Source organism: Cupressus sempervirens, chromosome 3 (genome assembly GCF_028749045.1).
Source record: "Cupressus sempervirens isolate cs-2001-9-10 chromosome 3, ASM2874904v1, whole genome shotgun sequence".
In the NCBI taxonomy this organism is placed as follows: domain Eukaryota; kingdom Viridiplantae; phylum Streptophyta; class Pinopsida; order Cupressales; family Cupressaceae; genus Cupressus; species Cupressus sempervirens.
In genome coordinates, this window is record NC_143120.1 from 240,660,819 (window position 1) to 240,675,550 (window position 14,732).

Below are 14,732 nucleotides of genomic sequence, written 5' to 3' on the forward strand. Positions count from 1 at the left end.
TTAGCTGATTTGCGAAGGTATTTCCTCTGCATTTGAAGTTGCAAAGGCCATCCTGTTAGATCTCCTCTGGTCATCACTTCATTTATGTACAATATCATATATATGACATATATGCAACTTTCCTTTGTTGTTTGAGGGACACATATTTCTTGATTGTTTATTTGTCTGTTTGTAATGTTCTTTTGTCAGATTTGATAAGGAACAATGAATTTAAAACTTACAGGAATTATGTCAAACAATTGTCAATAAAACCAGTCTATCAAGCAATCTATCACAGTACGATTATCCTGTTATTTAACCACATTCAGCTGTGAACTAATTATGATAATAAATGAGAACTTGTCAACAAACGAGAACATTACATTAATATTTTATGACAGTAGACCCCAGTATTAAAGTTCTTATGCATAACATGACTTGTCACAGCATATAATAGGAAGATCACATACTGAAGGTGAAGTTACAGAGTAAGTTTGTTGGGTACAGACCTGATTTCAAGATGAGGCACCTTGTTGGAAGCCAACTGAGACGTATTTGAAACCAATATCCACCATCATTTATTTAATACAATGAATCAGTTATTGGCTGCCACTGTTATCAGCTCCGACTGTATCAAAACTTCTCACAGACTTCTGTCACCTGTAGTTGCTGCTGAGGACTAGGGACATGCAGGGTCTCTTCTCCACCAGTAATAACACCCGACCTGCTATCTGGACAATGGCGGCTTGCAGATGTTACACTGTAAATGTGTGCCAGTTCTGATATACCGCGGCCCAAGCTGAGTTCAGACGTGGCTCCCACTGATGACTCTATCCGACTGATAATCCCTTCTGCCATTTCTTTTCCAGAACTATACTCCACGATATAGCAATACAGACATAGGTGTTTGAACTGGAAGTCAAGGTGGCTATTTCAGGTGTTAAGTTTTACCTTGGATAATGTGAATAACTTATCTGCTTGATGCCCAACCTGGATCACTGCTGGTGTCCTGTGTATTAAGCCAACCCACCTTCTGTTTATCTCCCACTTCTTTCATACACTTAAAACCTCAAATTCGAACTAAATATTGCAACTTTGATGTGTGATAGCTAGGTTTGCGTCTAGCTTCACCAACCTTCTAAAAGGGATTTTGTCCTTAGAAGGAATCCAGTCACAAATTAAGCAACCATTAGGATTTGAAGAATTAGCTTATATTCATTCGTTGTGTTTTTCCCAAGACTGAGCCTCTTATTTATAACTTCGAATGAGGGAAGAGTGTTGGAATAAGAGATGTGGGATAAAATACTGATTTCGTCTTCTAGTCACAAGTCACTTTATAAAGTGAATGTCTTAATAAAACATAAAGTAACTTTATTAAAGTACTAAGACATTAATGACAAACATTAATACAAATCTTCCCCTGTGACTGGCAGGCATCCTTATTGGTAATGCTATTAATCTATCCGGATGTGGAGATGGATTAGCCGGGCGCCAAAAGAACTAGCGCGAAGGAAGGGACATGACACTATTAGGTACCCAAGCTTTGGCCATTGTGAGTGTCATTTTATGCTGTTGAACATGCCCATTTGATAATCAACAGAATTTGATAAAATATTGTTTTTGAACTAAGTTGCCGGATTTAGACCAAATTCATCAGGGTCCGGATACGAGCCCGGGTCCGCGACGGGTTTGGGCAGGGTTCGTGTTTTTCCCTGCGGGTCCGCTCGGGTCAGAGCAAGCACGGACCTGAGTGGACCCGCAGGGCAAAACACAGACCCTGCTCGGACCTCTCGCGGACTTGGGTGAATCCAAGCGGACCCGCAGCAGGTGGGGCCAAAAAGTGGCTCAAAAAAGCATTAAAAATATGTTTTTTTAATTATTATTTTTGCCAAACCCTAAAGTAAGGCCTATTAGATGCATTTCATTCATCTAATCTCTCATTTGCTTTGTCATTTTGCTCTCTCATTTTGGTGTGGCCATTTTGCAAGTTTGAAGAGAAGGTTGTAGAGATTGTTTGTGGAGTCTCAAATCCTTCAAATAATCAGTGCTGAGTGTTCCAAGTATGCATTTGTTCCTTCCTTTTGCTTCTTTCATAGTTTGTTTTTAGTTTTTTTTAATATTTATTGTTGTAAATTTTTATCAAGTTTTGTATGAGTTTTGATATATTTTTTAAAATTTGTTTTTATAGATTGCAAGAATCCAAGAATGAGTAGTCAGGGTTCAATGGGTGGGGTGGGATCCCAAAGATTTAAAATTGATAAAGGCTCTCCTTTGTGGAAGTATACAACAAGAACTAAGCAATGTGTTGGAGGGGGAGGGTATATATGGAAATGCAATTTTTGCCAAAACCAATATAGAAGCTCCTATTATCGGGTTAAACATCATTTGATAGGTCCACCAGGTCAAGGGATTTCCATGTGTGAGGGGCCCCTAGAGGGAGGTAAAAAAGGGTTGCCGGCTGCTCAGATAGCAGGCATGTTAAAAGAACAAGAGGCTGATAGGTTAGTGTCAAAGGCAAAAAAAGATAAGTCAAAGCAAAAACCACCAACACCACCCTCTCAAGCAATCAGTAGACCACATCCCTTCCTACCTACCCCATCTGTGGATGAAGACGAAATAGAAACACCCCCATCCTGCAAGAGAGGCCAATTAGATATGGCATTTGAAAATGACAAGAGAGAAAGTGCTGACATAAAGATTGGGCGTTGCCTCATTACAAATGGTGTTTCATTCAATCTAGTGAGATCCCCTTATTGGAGAGAGATGGTGAAAGCAATAAATGATGCACCTCATGGTTACTGATCCCGTGGATATGAAAAGTTGAGAATCACCATATTGCATAAGGAGAGAAAGAATGTAGAAAACCTCCTCAAACCAATAAGAGATTCTTGGATCCAAACGGGGGTGAGGATTGTCTTTGATGGATGGAAAGATTGCAAAAACTGTCCATTAATAAATGTGATTGCTATTTGCCCCAAGCGGGCAATGTTTTTGAAGGCGGTTGATTGTGAAGGGCAAGTAAACCATGCACTGTCCACATCTTGAACTTAGCGATGAAAACAATGGGCAGCCAAATTGAATGGATGAAAAATGTGTATGAGGAGGGTGAGTAGATCCAAATGTTTGTGACAAACCACCATATGTCACAAGCAATTTTCAGAACTTTCTCCCGCTTGGAATTATTGAAGATAAATTTTAAACTTCATTTAGCTTCATTTATCATTTTAATTTTTGTGTCATACTTTACAAAATTTAATACATATTCTTAAATTTTTGTGTTATCAACTTATCATATTAACTTACAATTTGAATTAACATGGTAATAGGTTGCTGAAACAAGGTTTGCTTCACACACAATCGTCCTTAGACGACTTGTGAGGGTGAAAGAGGCATTGTGTCAAATGGTTATTAGCAACAAATGGGGTGGATGGAAGCAAGCTGATATAGTAAAGGCCAAAATTGTAAAGGATTTGATCTTGAGTGATGATTTTTGGAATAGGGTGGAATATGCATTAGAACTCACTGAGCCCATCATGTCTATGCTTCGGTATGCCGACACAGATGAGCCTTGTTTGGGGAACATATATCATGCCATGGACTCCATGCTAGAAAGAATGAAATCAATAAGTTTAAATTTTTATACAATACTTTATCCTTGTTTATGGAGAGATTTTGATTTTTGATTTTAATTAAGTTATTAACACTACATCAAGATAACTTACATGTACATCATTTGACATCCTAGGTCATTCAAAAGAGAGAGCAGGTATACACTACATCAAGATAACTTACATGTACATCATTTGACATCCTAGGTCATTTAGAAGAGAGAGCATGATCCTGATACCTTGTACACTAAGGTGGAGAAAATTGTTCCACATCGTTGGAACAAGATGACTACACCTTTACACCTCCTGGCATATGCACTTTCTCCTAGATATTATAGCAGTGAGATACTTGCTATTCTTGGTAGAGTGGCACCATATAGAGATCTTGAAGTTGCTACTGGGTATAAGAGAGCACTTAACAGGCTCTTTAGTGATCCTGATGTGGCATCAAATGTTAGGAGAGAGTTTGTTGATGGTGGCCATTGGATGGTGGTACCTACATGGGGAAAGTTACATGTACCTCCAACCTCTTGCCATTAAGATCTTGTCACAAGTATGTATTTAAGTTTTTTTCCTTTTCTTATGGCCACTTAGCTTGTCGAATTAGCACTCTTAAATTCCTATTGTATTGTAAAATTACTTAGCGAATTTTTTAAAATTTGTTGGTTGTCTCTCTAGGTTGCGAGCTCTTCTGCTGTTGAGCGGAATTGGAGTACATACTCCTTTATCCACTCAGTGAAGTGTAACCGGTTGGGTTCGAAGAAAGCAAAGGAATTTTCATTTATTCACAACAATTGGCGCCTCCTATCACGCAAGGATCCAGGATATAAGAAGGGACCAGAGAAGTTGTGGGATGTACTACCTGAGACTTCTGACTTGGATATGACTGTCCAAGATATATCTAGAATTGCTTTGCTAGATGTTGAGGAGGATGTGGCTACATCTGGGGCGAGTGAAACCGATTTGGATTCGCATGATGAGGAAAATGTCAATGATATAGATGAGGATGAAGCCATTGATCCCTCATATTTTGATGACCCATTTGACCCTTGAAGGGCATTTGCATCTTTGATAAACTATGTTTAAACATTTGTCATTGACTCATTGAGTCATTTATGATTTATCACCATGTTTCAAACTTTATTAAGTCATAATTTATTATCTATCAATCTGATGAAGTAGTCTATGTTTTGAAATTCCATTTTGCATTTTAGTAATTTAATGTATAATTTTATTTACAACATTAGCATAGATTAATGAGTGAGTATTTAATGTTTATCTTTGACATTTGGCATTGATCAATAATCAAGTAACATTGATATATTCATACTATGGAATGACTTAGTTTTACTTTTACAACTATGTGAGTTTTTTTTTTTTTGCATATATATATATATACTCACAAACCCAGCCAGGAACCCAAATGGGGAATTTTTTTTTTTGCCCGAACCCACGAACCTGAACCCCGAACTCGAATCCATCCCTGAACCCGAATCGACAACTTAGGGAATTACCAACCAGATCTCAAAATACAGAACTATGTTAAGCACACAAGACAGTTCAATTTGTACACAAGAAGTAAAACCTTGTAGATACTATTCTTACCATAGTAATGATAGGCAAGGAAATGATCTTTCTTTATCGATACCAAAAACCACACTGATACATTACCAATGTTCCAAATATTTGTAGACGGGTCGGTCAATTGGAAGCCAACCGACGCATTTCCTCACCACCTAACTATCCAACCCGATTAGTTTAACAAGTACTAAACATAACAAGTATTTTATTCCGACTACATCTATCCCCCCCAAAAAAGAGAAGTCGTCTTCCAGACGACTTTACAACATGAAACAAAAACAACATTAGCTTCAAGGAGAAGGATGGGAGGACATCCTTGTGCTTGGAGTTCCCCTTAGCCGTTTTAGGTCGCGTTCTGCTGTCTTTTGCTTTGCTCGCACGCCCTATAATACTCGAAGTGTGTCCATCTTTTTAGCCTCCGCCGTAGCAACGGTGCACTTCAATTTAGTTTTTTCCTTTTACCAAGCTTCCTGTATAGCAACTTTCTCCGCTGCCCACTGTTGCTGAAGATTCTTTCTTTCTTGCTCCCAATCCTTAGCTAGGTTCTTCTCCCTTTGAAGTTTCAAAAAGGTTCCCTGGAAGGCAACCTCCATTGTTGTCAGTGCTGCAAAGAGAGGCGATTGTTCCTGTCCCATGGAAGTGATAGAGCTGCCCGTCCATGTGGTAGCCATGTCCTCGTAGGAATAACCACCCTGTTCAAGTAGTTTCCAGTTTGTGTGGCAACCAGTGTACATAAAGATGGCCAATGCCTCTGCCGTAGTAATGACAACCTCCAAATTCTGAGCCCTGGCCTGTTGCATGATCCTCCTAGTAGAATACTCCATGGCATGAAGCTCAGTGAGGAATAGTTCAGCCTTGGCTGCAAAGGATGTTGTGTTTGATGGTTCTCCGCGCTCACTTTGTATGTCAACATGTTCCTTAGCAGCTAGTGCTAGGGGTGAAGACACCATGCCTTCCTCCTCAAGTAACCTATCTGCTTCCTCCAATACTGTATCTGTATCCGTACCAACTAGTGTCGTTATGCTATCCTGGGGATGAATTTTCCCAGTTGTTTCCTCGCCTCCTACTGGCTGTACCACAAGAGCAACCGGATGAACTACTTCTGGACCACGGAGTGTTTGTACCCTTACTTAATGAACACACTTGGTTTGGCACCTCAAATCTATGACCTTAATACCAAAAGATTGTTCTTGAAGGATAAGTGGTGCCATCTTCGGAACAGATACTCGGGAAGCCCCCCAAGTCGGGATTTGTTGCTTACCATCTCCACTTGTTCTTTTCGTGACACCTGCTTGATTTGGATCACTAGATAGTTTTTGGTAAAGTTCCAAGGGTTCTGGTACCCCTGCTGGAAGTGGTCCCTCCGACGGTGGTAAAAACGTCATTGCCTGCGAAGTCCCCTGGAGATGACTCAAACGGAAATCTGCATCCTGTGAGTCGGAAGAGGATGAATCCATATTGCTGCCTTCTTCCTCTGAACTTTCATCATCTTCATCCTCTTCTGCTCTTGCTTCTTCAGTCACCACTATTTGTTTTAGTTTCTTTTTCTTGGGTTCACCACCATTATGAGATCCAACATCCAAGGTATCCAGATGGAGCTAGTAGTTCATAGCCGGTTTATATGGTTCTAATCTACTAGCCAGAAGCAGTGTTCCCTTGTGTTCACTGTCCACCTGCTAGCGCACTGCCTCTAAGAACAAGGCCACTGTATGATGAGGCATATAAAAGGCCTTATGCTTCAACTCCATAAATTCTTGAAGTCTATCAGAAAGAAATTTGGCCCAGTTATATAACTATCCATTGTATAATCCATCCACCATAGGCAACATTCATACTACAATGTCAGAAGTGCGGCTGTCAGCCGTGAGCTTACTTTAAACCAAATCTACCACGTAGCACCATTCACTATTTGCTAGAAAAAATTTCTTCAGACCTCGACTATTCTTGAGGATCCCTTCCCATTCCACACTTGTAATGTCTTTTCAGCACATTAATTTCAGCCACTTCTTGTCTACTAGTGTCATAGAAATTTTTTCCACTTCTTGTCCTCTGTTAAGAATTCCGAACACCCTACTTATTTCTTCCGCTGCATAAAAAATTGTCACCTGTTGCTGAAAATGTTGTATTATAGATTTATGACTTGATTTCTCATACCCTGTGATTAAACTTTGTAGGATAGACTCAAACCCTTTTAATTAAAAAATGGGCATGAAAATGATTTTATCTACCTTGGTTGTAGATAATGCTTTCCTCAGGGGATGGTTGGTAGCTGCCTACTCCCACCAAGTTTTGCACTCACCTCCCAGCATACTTTCAAATGTAATATTTTCAGCAGTAATGGTGATTTTTTGTGTGCCTTTCCTTTTATTTTGTGTCATCTTCCTCGAACACTTTCTTCTTTTTAGGATCGATTATGTTTCCCTTGCTCGGATTTTCAATGCTTAGTTTCACCATTGTGTGTTGCTGTGTTAGTGCCTAGATCTTTTTAATTGGTTGTAGATGTCACCAACTGAAATGTAACTGGTTGCTGCAAATCCGCCGTACCACCCATTGTTGCCGTACGAAATTTCTTAGTATGGAAATCTGATGCAGTACTAGTGTTTATCGTACGGTCTTATGCTTGTAATGATGCCATCGTACATAATTATTTTGTGGTATGCCAAGGTGTTGCTTATAGTGGTGCTTTCGTACGGAATTCTTTTTACCCTTGAGTTGCCATATGAAATGGTGCCACAGTACAGGAATCTTCCGTACGGAATTCTCTCTGGTTTGTTGCCGTACGGGTATCTCTCACTTGGAATGTGGTATAGAATATATCTGCCCAAAATGCTGTAGTACAGGGTTATTTAGTACGGAAAGCCTGACGTACAGAAGTCTGTAACTTGGAGTAACACTGTACGGAATGCAGTTATATGCCTTGGAACACTGTATGGAGGGCTAGCGTACAGGAGTGAGTACTTCCTGACTTGCTACAGCAACGACTATGTCTTTGTTTTGCCCTTGTACGAACTGTCCTTACTCTTTCTTCTCCATTATTCGTACGGTTGGTGTTCATACGAGCACTTCCTTCTCTCCTTTCCTTGCATGTACAGCTGTTATGACAATACCTCCTCCTTATATAGACCTCTCCTAATTTGTTTCCCTTCACTCCTTGTGCCTTTTATTTCACATACTTTTTCATTTTCTTTTTTTGCAAATTGTTTACTTGCTGACTCGTTTCTGTCCTCATAGGCTTTTAACTTAGACCCATTTACTAGGTCTTTGATAGGTTTGTTATCCAAATTAGTTAACTTTATTGCTTCATTCTCCTTTACCTCTGATATTTTAAATGGTCCTAGCCATCGAACTTTAAACTTTCCTGGTTTTATTTCATTTTTCCTATTGTATTTTAGTACCAGTTGCCCTTGTCAAAAATCGATTTTCTTTAAATGTTTGTCATGCCAAAGTTTTTGCCTTTACTGCGCCACTTCCGTACTCCATTGAGCAAATGTCCTTCTTTCATCTAGTTTAAGTACATAGCTGTTCTTTGAGGCTCTCCTCATTCCCCATCCTGTTTTCAACTGCCACCCATAAGCTTGGTACTACATGTTCCATGGGTACTACGGCCTCCTGCCCATACATAAGGTAAAAGGGTGTATGTCCCATAATGTCCTTATACGTAGTCCTGTATGCCCAGACCACTGCTAGGATGCGCTCCTCCCAATCTTTGCCCTTCCACTCCACAAGTTTTATAGAGGATGGACACTATCACTTTATTCATGGTCTCTGCTTGGCCGTTCGCTCTAGGATAATAAGGACTAGATAAAGAATGAAAAATTCTATACTCACTTGTCATCCTTTTGATGGTATGATTGATGAAATGTATTTCTCGGTCACTAGTTAGCTGGAGTGGAATCCCAAATCTGGTAACGATTTGCTCGTACAAAAATCTGGCTGTGTTGAGGGTAGTATTGTCTGGGAGAGCCCGCACTTCCACCATTTTTGTTAAGTACTTCGTTGCCACCACTATGTATTTACATCGATGACTTTTGCTTATTGGTAAGGGTTCCACAAAATCTAGTCTCCACTGTTCAGATAATTCTTATTGTTTGGATGGAAATAATGGCATGAAGTCTCTTTTGAGCAGCCTTTTTGCTCTTTGACAAGTGTCACAACTCAATACCCATTCCTTGGCATCTACAAACAATGTGGGCCACCATAGTCCTCCCAAAAGTACCTTTCTCGCCGTAGAATCTGGTCCCATATGACCTCCTGCCAACACTTCATGTGCCTCATTGAGGACCCCTGAAATTTCTTCCTCCATTACGCATCTCCTCAGTATTCCGTTCGGTCCCATTTTTTATAATAACCCTTCGATTAGCTGGAATGTGCTACTTTTTAAGGCAATTTTTCTTCTTTCTGCTATAGGCATTTCCTTGGGAAAAGTTGTTGTTGATAAGTAGTGTCCAATTTTTTCGTACCATTGAGGCAAGACTGCAATCTTAAATAGGTGTGCATCTGGAAAATCCTCACACACTCCACCACCAGAGGCTTCCCTTGACTTAATCCTTGACAACTGATCAACAATCACATGAGATTTTCCCAGCCTCACTATAATTTTGAATGTAAATTCTTGCAGCAAAATTAGCCATCTACTCACTGTCCCTTGGGTCACCGGTTTGTTCACTAAATACATTAGCGCTTGGTGGTCAACAAAAAATTTAAAGGGTGTACCAAGTAGATGGTGTTTGAATTTTTGAACTGCATAGACCATACCAAGTGATTCCCTCTCCGTGGTACTGTAGTTCCACTCCGCTTTTGGCAGAAGCCTGCTAGCAAAATATATAGCGTGATCCAACCCTTCCTTCCTTGTTTGGGCTAGGGTGGCACCTATAGCATAGTAGGATGCATCTACATGAACTCGAAATTCCTTGTCCCAAGCAGGATAGATAAGGATAGGTGCTTCCACAAGTCTTTTTTTAAGTTCTTGAAAGGCGTCTTCCTGTTCCTCCTTCCATTCAAATCGTTCCCCTTTTCTAGTTTAACTTTTTTGAGCGGAGGTGATACTTCAGCGAATCCTTTCATGAATTGCCGATAATACCCAACATGCCCTAGAAAATATTTGATACTTGTCACATTCTCGGGCATCTCCATTCCCAAAATTACCTTTATTTTGTTTGGATCCGTCTTTAAGCCTTCTTTACATACTATATGTCCCAGAAGTCTGCTGTGTGGGACCATAAACCAACATTTCTTAGGATTGAGCGCCAGTCTCGCTCTCTTACATTTCTCCAAACATTCTCTAATAATTTTAAGGTGTTGTTCCTTTCCGCTGTAAATTGACCAATCATCAAGGAATGCTTTACAATTTCCTACTAACATACCATGAAAAATGTGTAGTATAATCCGTTGGAAGGTAGCCAGTACATTGCATAGTCCAAAGGGCATCCTATTATAAGCATATACCCCATTTTCCACCACAAATGTGGTTTTCAGCTTATCCTCCGCAATACTAATTTGGTTATACCTAGAAAATCCATCCATGAAAGAGTACATCTCATGGCCAGCACTTCTTCCAAGATATTGTCTGTAAATGGAATGGGAAATGGGTCTTTTATGGTCACCGCATTTAAACTTCTGAAATCTAGACATCCGAATTTGAGTACCATCCTTCTTGAGTGATATTACAATAGGAGAAACCCATTCGCTTGTCTGAACTTTAAATATTATCGCTGCGTCCAACAGCTTTGTGATTCCTCTCCTACTCGCTCCACATAGTTTCTATTCATTCTATAAGGTCGTTTCCACACTGGTCTTGCTCCAAGTATGAGTGGAATTCGGTGGACACACAGTTCAGGTGGTACTCCTTTCAAGTCCTTGTACATCCATGCGAAAATGTCTTTTTACTCCATAAAAATTCTGAGGGTTGCTGCTTTCCACACTGGATCCTAGTCATCACCTATAAAAATTTCTTTGGTTTGCCCTATTTCTCCTAGGTTTAGGGCTTGGAGGTTAGCCTTTTTGTATTCCACTTTTTGATCAAAAATGTGGGCAGGTGTTGTGTTCAAGGCGGTTACACCTTTGTATTTGGTATACCCTTCCGGGTATCATTCCTCCGATTCTTGTATTTGTAACATGTTGCAATCTGCTTGGAAGACTTCATAATCTCCCATCTGCCAGTGAAATAAACCCTTAAGAGAGTCTGTGTCATCCTCCAAGTATTCCCCTAATCTGAGTACTCCCTCCTCGCAGGTTCCATCCCTTTATATTCTTCTCCTTCAAAGTCAGATGCTAAGTCCTAACTTATTGATAGCCATTCTCTCCCTAATAAAGCATCATATCCTTCCTTCTCCAAGGCAATAACCACAAAGCCTAAAACAAATTGTTGGGTTCCTATTATTACCTTTTGCCTTATCAAGGTGCCAATCGGTTTGATGCCATGCTGATCTGCTCCTACGAGCTAGAATTTGGGCGGCCATAAGGTGGGTTTCCCAATCGCCTTCCAAGTATCTTCGGATAGAACATTCACCTTGAAGCCTCCATCAATTATCGTGTTTGAGAGTTTGTAACCCATGATCTCCATCTCTACCACTACTAGCTCTCTCCTTAAACCTATTGTAAGTAAGGTGTTTTCTTCCTTTTCTATTGAAGGTTCTTTTTCTACAGGCTCTACTGCTTTTGGTTCCACTTGTTTTACTGTTTCTGGTTCCCCTTGGGGATCCTATTGAGTTGGCAACTTTCCTTGTGTCAATGCGACTTGTAACTGGGGTAGTGTATCCAGTAATTCCCCAATAGAGAATGGAATGGTAGTTTCTAATACTTTCCTCATGATGTTAGGTACCCCCTTGCCCCTAGAGGTCTTGGCTGGCTTAGCTGTTGTTTCCCCTCTCAACTCATTTTGAATGTTTTGCTTAGCCTCCTCAAATCTGGCCTTTTCCATTGTAACTGGGGTAGTGTATCCAGTAATTCCCTGATGGAGACTGGAATGGTAGTTTCTAATAGTTTCCTCATGATGTTAGGTACCCCCTTGCCCATAGAGGTCTTGGCTGGCTTAGCTGTTGTTTCCCCTCTCAACTCATTTTGGATGTTTAGCTTTGCCTCCTCAAATCAAGCCTTTTCCATAGTCACCTTTGGGTACATGGCTTTCTTGGCTTGCATCCTTGTTATTGCAAGTATCTCACTTTTTGATCCTGTAATATCTAGCATGTTCACACCTTTTTGCCTTGGGCAATTGGCATCCTCATGGTTGCTCGGGCCACACCATTTGCAGAGCATTCCTCCATTCTCTCCCTCTCCGTTTTGACATTCCTGAGCAAAATGGCCCCATTCGTTGCATCTTCGGCATTGGATCATGGGCCATCCTTGAGAATCATATTGGATTGCTCGTCGGGGTGTGTTCGTGTTGCTATTGTTATTACTACTATTGGCACTGCCTCTTTGGTTATTCCTGTACCCCCCTGGTGAAGCTTCTGTATTATTGTTCTTTGGGGTAGTTGCTGGTGGTGTAGATTGTTCTCCAGTAAACAGTATCTGGGCATTCCTTGTTTTTAGGTTATAAGGGTAGTCTTTGATTGCATGACCCCCTATCTGGCAAATCTCGCAAAACATCTTTCTTAGGCATGCTCCTTTGGTATGACCCTCTTTTTCGCAATCTGTACACCATAGGTCTTTACCTTCCTTCTTCTCATCCTTAGTTCCGACTACTTCCTTCATTAGCCGTTTGAGGTCCTTCCTCAAGGCTTGGATCATTTTCAACTCTTCCTCACTCTCCTCCGAACTCTCACTAGAGCTTCCATGCCGTCTCCTCTTGGAGGTTTTATTTTCACTTTCAATGTTCAGAGCACTTGTACAAGCATCTTCAAAAGTGGATGGTGGGACTATCTTCATTTTTTTTTCTTAAGGACGGGGTGAGGCCTTCAATAAACCATCTTTTCTTTAACCCGTTTGCAGGCTTATTGTCCAATTTGTTGATGAGCTCGTTCAGTCGCCTGGTATAAGCCTTCAGCAATTCTTTCTTGTCTTGCCTGGTGTTATAGATTTCTGTGACAATTTCATCATTATCTTTTAACAATTTGAATTCCTTCTCAAATGCTCCACGCAAGTTATCCCAAGTGTTCTTCTTGCCAGCATCCAAGTCTGCATACCAATCTATGGCGATCCCTCTTAATGTGGCAGGAAATGCCTTCAACCATTAATTACTATCATTCTCCTCGTTCGCTTGCTATATAATTATATAGGTTTTGCAATGGCGAGCAGGGTTCTCTGATCCGTCCTCCGTAAATTTAGGCAATTTTTGTTTATTGACTGCCACATTCTTTCCTTGTTGCCGCCTTCCCAATGGAACCCCTCCTCCCAAGGGAACACCACCACTCAGTGGAACCCCACTTCTAGATTGAATACCTCTTTTCGGTGGAATGCCACTTCCTGATGAGACACCACTTCCTAATGGAACACCCCCACTGGATGGAAACCTACTTCCTGTTGGAAAACCCCCTCCAGATGGAACACCACTTCCCGATGGAACTCCACTTCCAGATGGAAGTTTACTATTTACCATAGTGGTAAAGAAATCAACGCATACAGACAAAGGAATATAATAGCAGAATAACATTCGCATATGCTAGAACATACATTAGGCTTCATAATATTCGCAATAGTAGATGATTGATGCTTTACAATGATCCCAGACGAGATATAAATACTACCGCCGAACCTTCCTGAAGGAGTCCGTCGGCCACAACATTACATCCGCTACAAACTATTTACCCGTCGGCTACAAAATACAAAACACCGACGACAGTCAATCCGTCGGCTACAGAAACACCGCCGGACCCATCTAGTTGGCTAACACCATCCCCCCCAAAAAGAAAAGTCGTCTCCTGACGATTGACAAAATATCTGAGACAAATTAACAAACAAAATACATTAACAGAGTGACTACAACAAGAGAAATCTGCTTCTGACACATCACTGTCACCTTCGTCCCGTGCCTGTAGCCTCTGCTAACACAACACTGCCTCCTTGATGAAGTTGACCTTGATGGCCACCTGTGCTGCTTTCTCTGCTTCCAACACTGGGTCCACTGAGCTAAGTGTCGCTGCACTGCCTCCAACTGGATGATTAGCTCCTCCCGAGCTCTCTATGCATCCACCAAGACAGCCTCCCGGCCAACACTTATTCCCAGTGCCTCGGTACACAAACAGTCCATGCTTGCAGCAACTTGAACTCTTCTCAACTGGTCAGACTCCCACGATTGATATCCGCAACGATTGGGGGTCCACGGGGCAACTTCAACAAAAATGCACTTCGCAACCCACACAGAAATGCACAAAACACACCATTTCTGTCATTTTCTGCCGACTCTACACTCTTTCTGGCAACCACTGATGCGTCCCCTTCCCTTTGTCACCATCTGTAACTCATTCTGAACAACTTGAATCTGTTGTCGTTTTTTTGTTTTTTTTTCCTGCTTCCTCTACAATCCACCACAAATCCCTCTGCACACAGAAATTCTTCTCCTTCCCTACACAGATTCCATCTTGGCTCCTGCAATTTTACTGTGCTGCCGCTAAACTCAAAAGCGCC

At 41.0% G+C, this 14,732-nt stretch overlaps 1 protein-coding gene across 1 annotated transcript in view; it reads left to right on the top strand.

Moving 5' to 3' along the window:
* AGD2 (Pyridoxal phosphate (PLP)-dependent transferases superfamily protein) overlaps positions 1 to 14,732 on the top strand; it is a 214,031-nt gene that overhangs the window by 169,504 nt on the left and 29,795 nt on the right. The gene's annotated exons all lie outside the window — the stretch shown is intronic.